This window comes from Acartia tonsa, chromosome 14 (assembly GCF_053477335.1).
Source record: "Acartia tonsa isolate MP-2025a chromosome 14, ASM5347733v1, whole genome shotgun sequence".
Lineage (NCBI taxonomy): Eukaryota > Metazoa > Arthropoda > Copepoda > Calanoida > Acartiidae > Acartia > Acartia tonsa.
This window is the reverse complement of record NC_137273.1, coordinates 33,671,264-33,687,378: the sequence shown is the minus strand read 5'-3', so window position 1 is coordinate 33,687,378 and position 16,115 is coordinate 33,671,264. Positions and strand designations below refer to the sequence as shown.

The window sequence follows — 16,115 nt, the reverse complement described above, 5'->3', positions numbered from 1 at the left end:
CCATATATTAACGGCGTATTGACATACCCTGATTATAAAAAAGCTGCGCTATTAAAAATATCCGGATTTTTTTGCGGGTTTGTAAAGTGTCCCCTTGATATAAATGCCTTTACTGTTTAATTCAGTACACTTTGACAATTCTATGTTTTAACTCTTATATACTTTTATATAATTCAATCTTTTATTCTTAAATTTATTTGATTTTTGTTGTGATCGGCCACTAAGGGTTGACGGCAATGTGTACGTGAATATTCCGGCTCTAATAAGAAAACTAATTGAAGTTAGTTTGTGAATGGTGTCGTAGTATCAACATATGTGAATGCTTTGCTAAAGAGCATATGACTTTTAGTGTAGCTTCTCTATAATACTTTTATTATATATAAATAAAAGTTTGTAGTGATTTTAAGAACTTTCTGCCTTCTATTTCAGTTGATGATGCTTTGATTAAGGTAGGTTGTATTTATTTATTAGATAAGCTTTCCTGCATTTAGGGCCTGTCTGTTCGTCCGTAATTGATGGCACTGAACGCTTCTTTATGCTTTAGAATTGTTCTGCCCAATTTTAAAAAATTATATTTAGAAAGCGAAGCAGCACTATAGTCATTATCAGAAGTTACATTTGGGTACATTCTAAAATAATCTTTAGAGATGCAGAACGGGAGGATTGGTTGCGCTAAAAATCCGTAAAGGTGTGAGTTTATTGCTTAAAAATAGTTGTAGAACGATAATATTCACCTAATATGTGTATTTCTTATTGTAAAGAACTTTAGACAACAATTTTTTATAAAGTTTACTTAAATTTTTATTGTTAAACTATTGTTTTTAACTTAAAACTCAAAACTTTTACGGATTTTTAGCGAACCTACTCCCTTTTTTTGGATAAAATTTCTTGAACTAACACTCTATTAAACAATTTGATCGGACCCAAACTATCTTCTATTAAAAATGTTTAAATTGTTTTAGTATTTTGACAATAATTTAAATAATCAATGAAGCAAGTGACACTTATTTGCGTCTCCAGGGGCTTTTTAAAGTTGAATTCGAAAGATTCCCACGGTTTTATATATTTTCTCATGAAGAATGGGTTCTTAGTTTAAGCCATTGAAAGCGAAACTTTTCGGCAAAATAGTTTATTCGTAAGGACAAACCATATTGAATGTGAAGCTTTTCTATAAATACTGTAGGTATGTTAGTCTTATTAATTTGATAGGCATGTTAGATTTGCTATATAGATTTCAAACCTGGCATGATACTTTTCTACAAATAAGGTCTTCCTTCTGATCGTTATATAAAGGGTTTCAAAATTGTATTTAGTCGCTTTAAACTTGGCATAAAGATGTTTTACATTTTTTATTGTTTCTAACGAATTTAGTTGCATTTATAATTTTTTTTGATTCTGTATTTTTTGGAATTGCATCTTTATAACGATCTATAGTTTCTTTTATATTAAAAGTCCAGTCTCACTTCGTTAATGTTCGTTAGTCAGTCTGATTTAAATTAACCTTCGCTCTTTGGACGTTATCATCCTTGTTTACTTAATAGTCTTTATAAATATTTATTACGCCTAAAAATAACAATTTTTAATAATTTTTCCCACATTAACTATATAAGCACATATTACATAATTATGTGCATTCAGTTGCGCACATGTATTACATTATCATTAAAAAAGGCCAATTTTTTATTCCCTTTCTAATTTAAGACTATTTTCTTTATTGCTACGAAGCAGATTAATAACTGCTGGATTAGAACCGGGTTTAAGCCATGCTGAAAAATCGTATATCTTATTTTATTTCAGACTTTTTTCCTACAAATATTATTAAAAATCATGAAAATAATATGTTATGATAGCCTGGGCTTTCGGCCCCGAAGGTCTATCAAAAATTAAATTTTTAGATTTTTGTTCTTAATATCCGTGGATAGCTGACCATAATACTATGAGAAATAACTCTTCTCTATATTGTATTGCGAATATGAAATAGTTAGGGAGTATGAAATATTTTGCGAATGTGACCTTACACGGAATTGAATGCACACAATATTTTAATTTTTTTTCTTATTCTCTTTGTCACTTAAACCAGGGATCTAAAGGGATAAGACTATGACCAATAAATTTACATTGATTAACAAAATTATCCCTGATGTCTATTACAATTAGTGGTTGAAACGTTTGGTCACTACTTTATGAACCAAACCAATGAAAATTAAAAAAAAACTACTAAGTTGTTGAGTCAACGATCACGCTATGAAATTTTGGGGAATGTGTAATAAACAGCAAAATGTCCCTTTCCGCCCAGCACTTAAACCCTTTTCCCATTGGAATATTTAAGAACTTTCCGTTCGCGAAGCTTTTCAATATTTGGTGTCGGTCAGTAAGTACGTCCGTAACATACAACTGAATTTAGGCGTTTTCTCTTATTTATTTCAAACTATGCGTGATGCTTCCTGTAACTGTTAAGTAGTGAAAGCGTAGCATCTCTACAATCATTAACACTGAAGTTTTATCTAAATGTTATGATTTTTAAATTAATAATTTGGGATAGATTAATACTAAATATTAAGTGAGCTATTTCTCAGGTTTGCTTTTATGGATTTTGTTATCCTCGTTTATTTTTATACTAGTGACTGCGCCCCTCGAATCTAGGGGGATTATATCCAAAAGAATATAAAACAGTTACCATACCTACCCAGACTTTTTTTTTTTTTTAAATAGCCTAAAACTATCCTGAGACCTTTCAGTAGCTTCAATGTAAAGGAAGACTATATCGGTTCAGTGGTTAGAAAGATCCTTCGCTACAGACAAAAAAGCTTATTACTTTATATAATAGGATATATTTGAAAATTTATTAAGCAGTGTATATAATAGTTGGTCTTTATATTGAAAAAATATAAATGAAATATTAGCTAAAAATAGTGAAATGTTTTTTTTCGAAGTGTTAATTGATGACTAGATTTGTCTATTGCACATATTCTCAAAATTATAGTTCACATATACATATAATGCCAGTAGGGAAAGCACACTTGAGAAAAAATTAAATACATTAAACTTACATATTCACGTCCGTGTCTCTTGTATAAATGGTGTGCCATTATGTCCGCATATATTCACAGCAACATATATTGTGAAAGCTTCTTTTTGGAAAGGTAAAAAATACGTTATTGATTTTGATTTTAATTTTATAAGGGAAAATTTTATTTTTTAGAGGGAGTTTGGTATTTTTTGGGGTAATTTCTCTTAAGGGGAGTATAAATGCCCTCTCACAAAATAGTTATAACCTTCCCAGGGCCTACATGAAGCTTTGTTGTAAAGGAGAACCATATTGGTTCAGCATTTAGAGATCCATCGCTAGACAAAAAAAACTTGCTTCTTTATATAATGACTAGCGGCTTCGCCCCTAGCCTCTAGGAGCTTCGCCCTATATAGTTTTGGGAAGTCAACCCTCCTTAATAGAAATATTCAAAAAAATATTCTTTGTTTAATTACTCTGTGATAAAATTAAACCCAGGTTGTGCGCTTTATGCAGAAAAATTTTAATTTGTACAAATTAAACCCAGGTTGTTTGCCGAATACAAAAAAATTTCAATTCGTAAAAATTAGACCTAAGTTGTTCGCATACACAAAAATTAAAATAAAAAAAAATATATTTTGATTTTTTTTTGGGGGGGGGGATTCATGGGGGCTTTGCCCCATGTTGCAGTGGGGTTCCCCCACCCCAATTACTGGTTTTTGTTTAAAAAAATTAAAAAAAAAAAATTTTGGAAGTGGGGATTTTTTTATTTTTGGGGGGGTTGGAGTGTCCCACCTCCCAAGAAAATAGCTTAAAACCACCAGAGGACCAGTAGGTATATTCCCAGAAGGGTAGAGCCCAATTTGATCAGCAGTTACTGAGATTTTACAAAAAATGTAAAAAAAAAATTTTGGGGGTTGGATTTTTTTTATTTTTGGGGGGGGTTGGGGGTGTCCCACCCCCCAAGAAAATAGCCTAAAACCACCACAGGACCAGTAGGTATATTCCCTGAAGAGTAGAATCCGATCGGTTCAGTGGTTACCAAGATCTTAAGGGACAGACAGACAGACGGACAGACAGACGGACAGACGGTCAGACGGACAGACGGACAGACGGACAGACATCAAGCTACTTTGTATTATAGATTGTGTTGAATTTGATTCATATGCGTTAGTGAATGCACACACCGTATGAATCTACTAAATAATCGCCCCTATATTCCCCCTTTTTATTCTCCCCTTATAGTTATAGTTTAAACACGCGATTATACATTGATACAACACCCCTTTGAATTTCTCTTTCCCTTTTTATTCCTTATCAGTTTAGAACTAGAAGTCTAGAAGTAAGACTTTTCCATAAATTTTTTATCTCTTAATTATTTAAGCAAGCAATATTTTTGATTTTAGAAAATTAAACCATTCTAAAGCAATAAAAAAATTGTAACTTTATACATTGTTATATAAATACAAATAAACATTTTTCTTGTTTTATTGCTAGACAACCTATTCAAATCCTGAGCTGCGCTTGTTTAGTGATATATTTATCCTTGTGTTCTGTAACACACCCTATCTTATCTCTCCTTCCCCTATTTAGTATACTATTCACAGATTCCATAGTCAAATACAGACTTTAATATCACACAACAAAGTGAGGACATTTACGAATAAAATTCTATTGTAATATTTAAAATAAAATGTTTGATGGAGTAGCCTGTTTAACTTGAACTGATAATTGACTCTGATGGCTCCGTCAAACAACACGCCCGATCCCAGAATTTAGATTGTCTGACAATAAATTGTTTGGGGGAGGGGGGTAGTGTTTTCCCACATCTCTGGAAATATCTTACAACCATCAGAGGAACAGTTGCTAAATTCCCTGAAGTGTAGAGCCCATAGAATCAGCAGTTACTGCATCTAAAGCGACAGAGGCATTAACGAACAATATACATCGTTCTATACTTTGCATTATGATAAAGAACTAGGTTTCTGGCGTGGCGTGTTACAGTTTTGTAGTGTATCAATATTGTACATCCATATGTACTTGTAATGGCCTTGCTATTCTATACAGGGATAAAGGAATTTTTTTTTTAATTAGATTTTGCGGATTTTCATCTTTCATAGATATCCTGTCGAACTTGTGAAAATTGGACAAGTCATAGCAGCCACATGAACCTACTCTTCTTTACTAATTTACTTATCTCTTGCTCTATGAATATTAAAATTCGACCCGATAGATACAATAGAAATAGAATAATAATAGATAGATAACATGACTCAATAGATAGATACATAAGCAAGGCTTTTCTCCCATGCCTTTAAAGCAGTGACCCTTCTAGCACTTTCCCTCTTTTCCTACTATTTTCATAGTCTCTCCCCCCCCCCCCCCAATGTATCTTTTTGAAATAGACTTAACTTAGATGTTTTTTTAAATGAAATTTTCCCTAATAATTTTTTTCAGATATTTTTGATCACTGACCCAATATTCATTTATCCATTAGATTTCTTGAGTATAAGCAAATTCTGTAAATACTTTTACTCTAGTATAAGTCTAATATCGGAGACATGACCCTTCCCTTTTACCCCACTGCGTCTCTTTCCCTCCGTTAATTCCCCCTGTAAATATTCTCCGGTAAGAAAATGTCCTAACCGCACATGTGGAATAGGAGCAATTTTTTGTTGCAATAAAGTTAGCTTTTAGAAGAAAAAAAAATATAATCGGAAAATATGTTTCAATTAAGAAAAAAGGGCATTCAATGTGATTTTGATACAAAATTTTCTGGTAATTTTTTTAATATACATTTTTTTTGTACAGGGTGTTCAATTATTTTTATTGTCATTGAATTGGAATATCGCAGATCTTTTTAAATGCTAGGCCAATATGACTCTCCGTTCTATAAAACCATTGGATCATTTTCTGTGCAAAAGTGTAAAATTGTTTCCTCTCCATGGATGATATTGCACTCCCACCCCCCACATTAATTCATCTATGCACATGTCTTTGCTTTACTGATCAGTTTCTCTATAGTTTTGTTGTGGTTTTGTTGCTGTACCTCAATCTATAGTGTTACGGCCACAATCCAAACAAGGCCGGTTTTTCAATTATGATGTAACATATGTCCAGTTATAAAAGCTTTGGCCAGGAATAGGATGAATGACAAAGAAAGGTGATTGTCAATTTTTATAAACTCATAGAAACAGTTAACAATCCTGCAATAAGAAATACAGAATTGGTACATTTTAAAACATTATAAATAAGATATTAATTACTTATTCATACTTAAAAAACAATTTGTGTTATAAAAATCGAACAAAAAGTTGAAAAAGTAACAGCTAATGGCTCCGCTGTTTTTTTTGCTATTTTTAGGGCAAATGTGTCTTAAATTACATAGGAATCAACTATTTTAAACATATTTTTGCTTTAAATCATTTGAAATGATACAAAAAACATTTTTTTAGATTTCTAGTACCAGCAACTACTGGTTAGAACTGTTTGAAAACATTTTGGAGCAGCAGAGAGTATTATGAGTAGATAGGTTTTGTAATGGATTTGCCTCAAAAAAAGGCAAAAAATGGCTTAACGGCTGAGCTGCCAGCTGTTAGCCATTACTTTTCCAACTTTTTGTCCCATTTAGGGAAAATAGACCTACCAAGGATTATTCATGCAAAATTTCAGATAAAAATTCAAATTCTTAGTGCCATTTATACATTGATTACGAGATGGTTGCATTAAAAACCCCCCCTTATTTCTTTTTATCATTTTTTCACCAAAAAAAAACAACATATATTTACACTAGAAAATATCTCCCAATTTCACCAAGCTAAAATACTATTATTTATTTAGAGTGGGATAAAATGATAAATCACAAACATACCTTTTTTGTAGCATTCATAAAGCACCTATTTGCACTACCAGCTTGATACACAAACAGAGACATCATGTCTCTTGAAAAAGATGATTATATCCTTTTCTCCACAAAATCAAAACAAAAACTGCCTTTGCCACATGGGGTGTGCCCAAAGAAGATAAAGTATAGAATATAATCCAGGTAGAAGATTCTGCCTGGCTAGCCTGAAGTAAAATTGAAACTTTTGAAAGACCAAAACGGCTATAGGGCTGTTAGTAAATAACATGATTTCAGTAATTATTCAGAAAAAATATTCAAAATAAATTCCTTTTACAATAGTTTACTAAAAGCCATGTACCCAAGAATCCAGCTTCCTCTTCCCTATTCACAATGGATTAAAAATGAATTTAATGTGCATATTAAGCCTTAAAAATATTTAATTATGTAAATTTTACAAAAAAAATATTGGTCTCCGTATTAATATTATAAAACTAGGTTGCGCTCTTATGTTTGTTTTTAAACAGCTGATTTATACATGATAGCAACTACATCCATACATTAACTTGTGGAAGGGGGGAGGAAGGGGCTGTACCCATTTAGCTGATCCTTTAAAATTACAAATGTGGTCAATTGTACTTACCAAAATTAAAACAAGAGTATGTACTAGTGACAACTAGTCATTGTGATTTGTACTTTAGCATTATTGTCTTTACTGCGCAAGTCAAAGATTCCTTCAAATTTCCCAGAAATATTTAGGGTTTTCATTTCTATTCCTCCTTATTCTATGGGTGCGCCCAGACCACTCTATCCTATCTCCGATACCAGAGACACAGACAGGAAAAATGTCGTCTTTACAACATTACTCACTAAAGCTCGAACATTATACAAATGCACCCTTAAAATATCAGAAATGATTTTCGTCTTTTCTGAAAACAGTCTTTTGGTTAAATTCTACTTTTAGGTCCAACCACCCTGTAAATCAAAGCTATCTTCATAGAGTATTCTTTGAAAAAATCAGGTTCAAGTGAAGTTCTCCGATATAAAATGTAGCGGCGCAGTTTAATCTCCCCCCTTCCTCTTAGTCTCTATAATTTCCCCCTTTCCCGCATTTTTTTTTCTCAACTCCTCCTCTTTTTATTTACCTCTCGGAGAACTTGCTACGCGTGTAATCAGCTGACTTCGGCGAGTTTTCAAATTCTGCTTTTGCAAGCAACAAATCTTCTGGTGAAGGAGGAAGTTGAATTGATGGCTGTATGTCCTCCTCTGGCTGGCTTTATGTCTGTCTGTCCGTTACATTTGCACCTTCCTGACTGATAGGTCAGGACAGGACACCCGCTGCCTGTAGCCGCCAGGTTGGACGGAGGGGGGGTTATGGGTCAGTTAGTTCGGCTGTTTCCTATTCGCAAGTGATTAATTGATTCTTACTCGTAAGTTTATTTTGTTTTTGATAAACATTTCATTGATATGTTTTCATAGTGGGAATTCAATGATCTATTACTAGATAAATATTGTATACCTAATTAAATTTATTTACTTAAACTTGTATTAAAAACATTAGAAGTAAAATTCTATTAAACTAAATAATTTTATAGTTTTATTTTTGACAAATCAAAACCATTTCAACCTATTGGTTTAAATTTTTAAAGTCTATACATGCTATTTTTTATTGTGTATTAACTTAAATATATGATACTTAAAATTAAAATAAATATTGGTATATGTTACTCTTTACTATGTATATTTTAGTAAAGCTTTTCCAAATCTAGGATGTATCAGTTCAAAATATTTCCTCTTGCATATAAAGAATATTGATATATATTAGTTTTTCCAGTAAGGCTTCCAAACCGATTAATATCCGCTGGTTCTAAGCTTTACTGAAAAATCTTGTATCTTAATATATACGTTTTTTACGAATATGAAAATATACAATTATTTCAAATCTAGTTTTGTTAGCCCGTGCTTTTTATATCCGCGGAAAGCTGCTAATAATACGATGCAATAAATAACTATTACATCATGATTCTAAATGATTTTCTTTTTTCAGACCCTAGAGTTGCATGAGCCGCTTGGATGCAGACTGAAGCCGTACAGGATGCCGCCTACTGAAGCCGCTAGAAGCTGTACTGACCGCTTACTGAACTATAATAAACTTTTAATCAGTGATAAGCTTCTTCGATTGTCAAAGCATCTCACAAAATTTATCAAATCTCAAGAGTCTGCTGAACTTATATAATTTTAGGTAAGACATTTTTATGCAATGATAAGTTAATGGGAGTAAATAAAATTTTAACCCATCCCCTTAAGTTAATGTTATTTTGTTTTCATTTATCTCCCATTTAGAAAAAGATTTTGTTTCTCATATTAATCTATCCCTTAAAACTAGTATTTACAATCTTAATAGTTTTATTAATTCAAATTTAATTAAAAAATAGTAGCTACGCCTCTAGCCTCTAGGGCAGTGCAGAAGGTAGTCTAGAAAATTGCTAAACAATCTTAAGACATAAAAACTCTAACCTATTCGGATTAGCACTTTCTTAGATCTTTAGCTTCGGACAAAAAAAGTTTTTTAGAATATTTTAGGTTTATGAAATACATTTTCCTAAGACTATTTTTATTACTTAAGTCTTTAAAAAAAAATTCTGTTTATTTTGAAGTTGCAGTTTACAAAATTTTTTGCAAGATTAATGTGTAACCTCCTTATGTCAAAATGTGGCTCTGAGCAAAATTTAACAAACATTGTTAGCATGCAAAATAGAACTAAGATTTAGTTGGATAAAGAATACTTGTACTAGGTTTGAAAGTAAATTTTTCCTTAAAGGTGACTATGTATGAACGAGAGCTAATGATTCTAGGCACCTTCCAGCAGAGATTCATGATGTTTTTTTGTGAATATACTGGGGTTATGTTTAATATCGTTATATCAATTTAAAAAAGTGAGTTTTACCATGGTTTTACCTATATAATAAAGGCTTTGAGGTGTAAGGCGTTTTTTGGCTATATATCATCAAATGGTTTGTTGAGTTCAAACTGCTGTGACACAAACAAACTTTTTTAATGAAAAGTGTTAATTTAGACAAAGGGATAGTAATTTGTAATATTACAAACCGTTTTATTAGTGTTCTTTCTTGATTTACAGCATTTGATTATGTTTTGGTGTATTATTTTATTTTAACCTTTGAACTCAACAAAACCTTTGTGATGATATTTCATAAAAAAATGTTTAATGTTTAAAAGTATTCATAGAAAACCATGGTGAAACTTAATCTTTAAAGTTGGTATAACTATATAAAACATAACCCTGGTATATTCACAAAGATTTTGGTATCAGGGCTGGGGGGTGCTTAGAATCACTTGCTCTCGTTAGTGCATAATCCCCTTTGTATTTGCATAATATTTCGTTGTACCATTGGTAGGTTCCTTTCTTAGTGAGGGAAGGGATATTGGACAATGAATAATATTAGTACCCAAACTTTTTATAATAACCTCTTTCCTTTGTTGATTTAAACATTTTGGGTACCTTCGTTAAATACAACTTGGATGATAAATTCACTGAGTGAAAAAGTTTAATACTTCTTAAGTTAGATATTTATTGAAATATATTTGAACATGGCACCCTCTTCAGTTTAGCAGTTCAGTTGGATGTTAATTGGTTTTAAATTAGCAGTTAAGATCCCTTCACTTTAATTTTTCTATCTGTTTTAACTTATGATTTGTAACTACCTATTAATTTTTACTATTAGATATTGTTTCTCAAATCTATAAAGAAGAACGGACAATATTCTTCATATATTTTTAAATACTTTGTCCATATTCAATTTTCAACATTAACACTGAAGTTTAAAATAAGTTTGCAATTTTTATTTTTGTAGTTAGGAAAATCTTCTGGGTTACGATTTTATGTTTTCAATTTTAGATTTGCATTAGCAAAAATTAATTGAAAATATTGATACCTATATAAATGTTTTATTGAGTGTTTCTGTCGCCGCTGTCAATATTCTTCAATGGTTATTTATCGCACCTTTTAACAGCTTTGCGCGGATAGTAAAGTGACAAAATATAAGTTTAATTCCAGTCAATTTGGTGAAACTTTGAGCCGACTTTACTCCTTTTTATTTTATATAATAAAAGATTGATACGATACGTTACATGATTTTTTAGTATGGCTCTAATCGTTATTTATCACATAATGGACAGCTTTCCACTGATATTAAAATTAAAATAAAATAAGGTAACTGTTATTAATTTTATGATTTCTTGGTTGTGATCCTTATTAACATTACACCACCACAAAAATAGTTGTTCATATTTTATATATTAGATTTCAAAAATTAAATATAAAGTTCTTGTTTAGTCAATAAGCCATTGAAAATTATGGTCCAGAACAATTAGATATAAATGATACAGGAGAAATTCTTATTGTTATTGTTGTGTTACTCTTGAGCAATGTTATCCTTGTTTAAAGAGAGGGAAATGTTTTGAAAGCTTAATACAAAATAAATGTTTGTCTCTTTACATTTTTTCTTACATTTAATGGGTATTTTAATTTTGTATGTTGGGTATACACTATGTTAGGGGGGGGGGGGGTGTTATCAAGTGTTATGTAAGTGTCAATATTGGGGGGAATAAATTGTTGGTGGGCACACATAGATAGATAGATACATCAATAGATGGATAGATAGATGAATGTCCTTAGCTTGCTGAAAATTTCGTTTGCTATTTGATTTAATGGGCAAAGCAATTAAGTCGAATTTTGTTGAGCGTGGAATTTGACCTAAATTCTATCCGCTGAGGGGTGTTCTCACACACCCCGCCAAAGATAGCTAAATATCATGCATGGTGTTCCTACATTTTTGCAATAAATTTACTCAAATTATCTCAGTTTTTGTTCAATTTGCTTTCAAAAGAAAGTTTTCATTAAAGTGTTAGTCTATGTAAGATTTTTTTTGATAATTAAGGACGTTTCTACTAAGTTTGCAAAATTCGGACAACTTAGAACAGGAACTTCTTTCTATTTTCATACACTTTTACTGATTCTATAGAAGTAGATTTTAGTCTATACATATATTAAGCGCATCTTTAGGTAATGTTACTTTCGCCAGTTTAGTTATAAGAGAAAATTTACCTAGCTTCTTTTTAAATAGACCGCTGATTTTCTAGGTTAAGATACCTTTTCCTATTGAGTTTCAATTGTAATAAAATGTGAATATCTTGATTGCTATATATCATAGGACACTGAAATTTTTATTTTCGCACTAAATAGCGTAACTGAATCTTTTCTAAAATAACCTTTTAATTTTTTACGGTTACCAACGAACGTATTTCTATCGTTTTGTATTTATCTCCCCTCAGATATTTTGTGACCCAATCTGCCCTAGCCCCCCCCCCTCCCCCCAGCGCAATGTTTGGCAGCATAAGTGTGAATGGATATCTGGGCTTAAAGCACTTGTTTAATAAGTTAGGCCTGTTACAAGCATTTTAAAGGAGAATTTTTAGGAAACAAAATTTCTTATTTTTAATATGAAATTTGCAAGAAATTTTGCTAAGCTTAACAAATAAATTCAATGCAAAAACTGTTAATTAAAACAAACCGCTGTATTTTTTTCTAATGATATTTTTTTAAAATGTAAGGTCAAGGTAGGAGGAAAGGACCTCTACGCATCATACTATTTTTTAGGACATATATCTGGAAAATAGCTCAAAATCCCGTAAGTGCAATTTGCAAAGCTTCCGCGAAAATTAAAAAGTAATTTCTTTATTTATTTAAGTTCGTACAACTTGCTGTTTTATTATAAGCATCTTGCTAATCGTAAATTTGTTAATAACACGTTCGCAGATTCGTTGGCTTAAACATTCTTTTGTATTTGTTACTTAAAAGCGCCTGTGTCAAAAAATCCAACGGGATCAAAGTGTGGGCTTTAAAGACAGAAGACAGATCAGGCACTTGATTATCTCAAACTTGTTAAGAGGATAGAAATTATTTTCATTTTCAAATTTCTTGATTCCATATTTCTTTGAATTTAAATGTATGAATTAAATTAATCCTTATAAAAAATTTCAATGGACTTGACTTTATAATAATCACCTAAAAGAGAATAGCCATTACAAAAAACTTTAAGAGTTAAAAATCACCTTCTTAGGACCTATGAGAAGCTTTTCTGTTAAGAACCATATCGGTTCAGTGGTAAGAGATTTCTTTTAGTTCAGACTGACACCGATCCTTTTACTTTTATATAAGGATTGCTTAAACGTTTATTCTTTTTGTTCCAAAATCTATCAAATGTTTGACTAAGGTCATAGTGACATTTATTGAATTTGGAAATCCATGGATATTAATATTTTTATTTACTTTTCTAATAATTGCTGTAGATAATCCTTTTTGAATGAAATATCTAAAACTGTTTCACTGTTTTTTATTTACCATTATATTTAAAATCTATCATAGTCTAGATGCTAAAACGTTAAAGATAACTCTAAAATTTAAGTTTTAATTTATGTATAATATCTATTGCATAAAAAGTTGAATGAATGATAAAATATATAATGCTTAAATAAATTGTTTATTTAAGCAGTCTTTAAGAATTATATAACGAGTTCAATCCTTAAAAATTTGAAGTTTACAATTTTGCCACAGTAGGCTCATTTGTATTTTTTAAAAATTCGTTTTATTTTTTCACGAGGTCCAATCCAGGTTCTAAGCTTTTTATTTTGAAAATTATCTTTGATTCAACTAAATTGAAAATCATATTTAAGCAAAATTATTTTAACTTCATGGTTTGATTATGATTTTTGGTCTATAGTATATTTTTAATGCATAAAAATTGAGCTCTTTTCCATATAGTTAATTTTGATAAGATAACACTTGACGTTTGTTTACTCTTATTGTTTATCTTTTGGAACATTTTTTTTAAATAGATAATTTATTATATACATGGAGGCTAGGGATCAAACAATGAATAATAAAATAATTACCATAAACAAAATTTCCCTTTATATAAAAAGAAAGTAATTTGTAATATTTGTATTTGCTATAAGCTACTAAGTTGTATTTTAGACTTTACAGACAATTACTATTAACAGTCCTATGTCTCCTCCTTCCCTAATTATTTTATTAGTTTTATCAAAATTCTTACCTAGCCCTTTATTATTGTTCGTTACTTTATCTTCCTTTGTCCTATCCCTTAGACATCCTTCTATATAAATCATTTTAAGTTCTGTAGCGTTTTGAATTATTTCTTATATTTATACTAATATTCTTGCCCAATTTTTCATAATCTGTTCTCTCCTAAAAGGGATAAAATTATAGTTTAATTGATATTTGTTTTAGAGATAAAGCTTAGTTTTTCTATTGTACTTTTTAAAAGCGAAGCTTTTCTTTAATTAGGGTCGGTCCGTCCGTACGTCCGTAACGGATAGCTTTTTTCGTTAATTTAGGCATGCTAGAAATGTCCTATCGATTTCAAATTTTGCATGGTAATTCCTTTAGTAGTTAGGTACGATTTAGAAAGCGTAGCAACTCTATAATCATTACCAAAATGTCCGTACGTCCATCTTAAACATGTTGATTTTTTACTTTTTCAACAACAAATTTTTACGTGATCTAATCATCCGATTGATCTTATTTTTGGTATATTGATTCCTGGGACAACAAAGTATAATGTAATAAGCGAAGCAACTCTATAATAAAGTCCTTAAAATGTAAGTATGTCCATAAACATTATCCTGTATCAATCAGTTTTTCAACAAATTTACTTACACTTTTGCTTTGATTCTTATACATTTATATTCTGATTATTCAGTTCTGACACTATACACGTGTTAATGTCAGTTTGTCCTACCGTTTCAGTGCTTCGCGTTTATGGATGTTGTTATCCTTGTTAATGATTAACTTGTTTAAGTGCTTTTAAAACAGATTAATGTTACATACATATTTTTGATAGGCAATTGAATTAATTCGCTATTTTACCCCCCCGTAAAATCTGTAGTAATGGTGAAATACTCTTATAGAAATATTTATATGTGGGATAATTTTCCCCCTTTTCTTAATCCATAACGAGGCTAAAATGTGGGTGTTTATATACGAGACAGTCAAGATGATAGATTGATAGGGGGTTGTAAATAAATACTTTGAAAAAAATAAATACATATTTATTGAAGGTTTTATTAAGTTTAAAAATGTATATTCTCATTTGTAGGTTTAAAAACTTTTGGGATTTTCATCAAAGTAGATTAAGGGTTATGAACTTATGTGGGTTATGAACAAACGGCTATACCCCTAGAGGTCTATAGGGACACTTGAGTGAATGAGGGGGTGGGGGTTGAAATCGACACGTTACTTTCAATTTAGTTTTATAAAAGGACAAAGGAAAAAATCATTTTTGGGAGGATGGAAGAGATATCCTCCCTTTAGATAGAGATAAATCTTTCCTTAGCCTTTAAAAGAAGCTTCATTGTATTGGAGAACCAAACTACTTTATGATAGGATATATGTTTCCTTTAATCATGTGTAAAGATAATAATTGAAATATTTATCAATTTATTATTGATTACAAATGCTCCATAATTACAGGATTCATATTTCGATAACGTTTTAAAAAATCAAATTACATCCTAATCTAATTACTAGTTCTAAGATATGAGTTATGATTCTTGTAGTAGCGTAGCTACTATATATAGTACAAATGGTTACGTCCGTATAGGCCTCATTGGGCAGTTTAGGAAAAGCTGAGGGGTGGGGGGTTTAGTTGAAAAGAAATAAGCTTCTCTATGGAGGGTGGAGTAAAGGAGAACCACATCGATCTAGCGGTTAGTGAGAACTTAAGTTACAAGCTTACAATGTTAAGATACACTTAAAGATTCTGTTTATATCTTAGACTTACTTTTATATAGACATGGCGAAAGACTCCACCCCCCCCCCCCCGGCAAAACATTTAGTAATATTTTAGTAAAAAAGTCGTAACAAATTTCTTTTTTTAAATAGATAAAAATTGGTCAAATCTACGTTTTTGTGTGCTACAATATTCTTTGTCAATACTGTCCTTCTCTTATAAAAAAATCTCTATTCCACAATGTAATGTTTTTAGCTTTTTTATTATTTAAAAAAAACTTTCATTTAATTGCTATCAAATGTTTTTTTGTATTTTGAATTTTACTACAATTTTTGTAAGAATCAATATTATAACATGTGTAGTTTAATAAAAAGTTAATTTTGAATATTGATTTAAAAACATTCCCCTTTGAAGATTGATAATGCTTCTGAAATTTAAA

The 16,115-nt window shown here is 30.8% G+C and overlaps 1 long non-coding RNA gene across 1 annotated transcript in view; it reads left to right on the top strand.

Annotated features, from left to right (window-relative positions):
- The first annotated feature begins 279 nt into the window (after window positions 1-279).
- LOC145306597 (uncharacterized) overlaps window positions 280-16,115 on the top strand; it is a 28,991-nt gene continuing 13,155 nt past the window's right edge. Inside the window, exons 1-2 of the long non-coding RNA XR_013875072.1 lie at window positions 280-449; window positions 8,896-9,090. This is a non-coding gene — a long non-coding RNA (uncharacterized LOC145306597). The remainder of the gene's footprint in view (window positions 450-8,895; window positions 9,091-16,115) is intronic.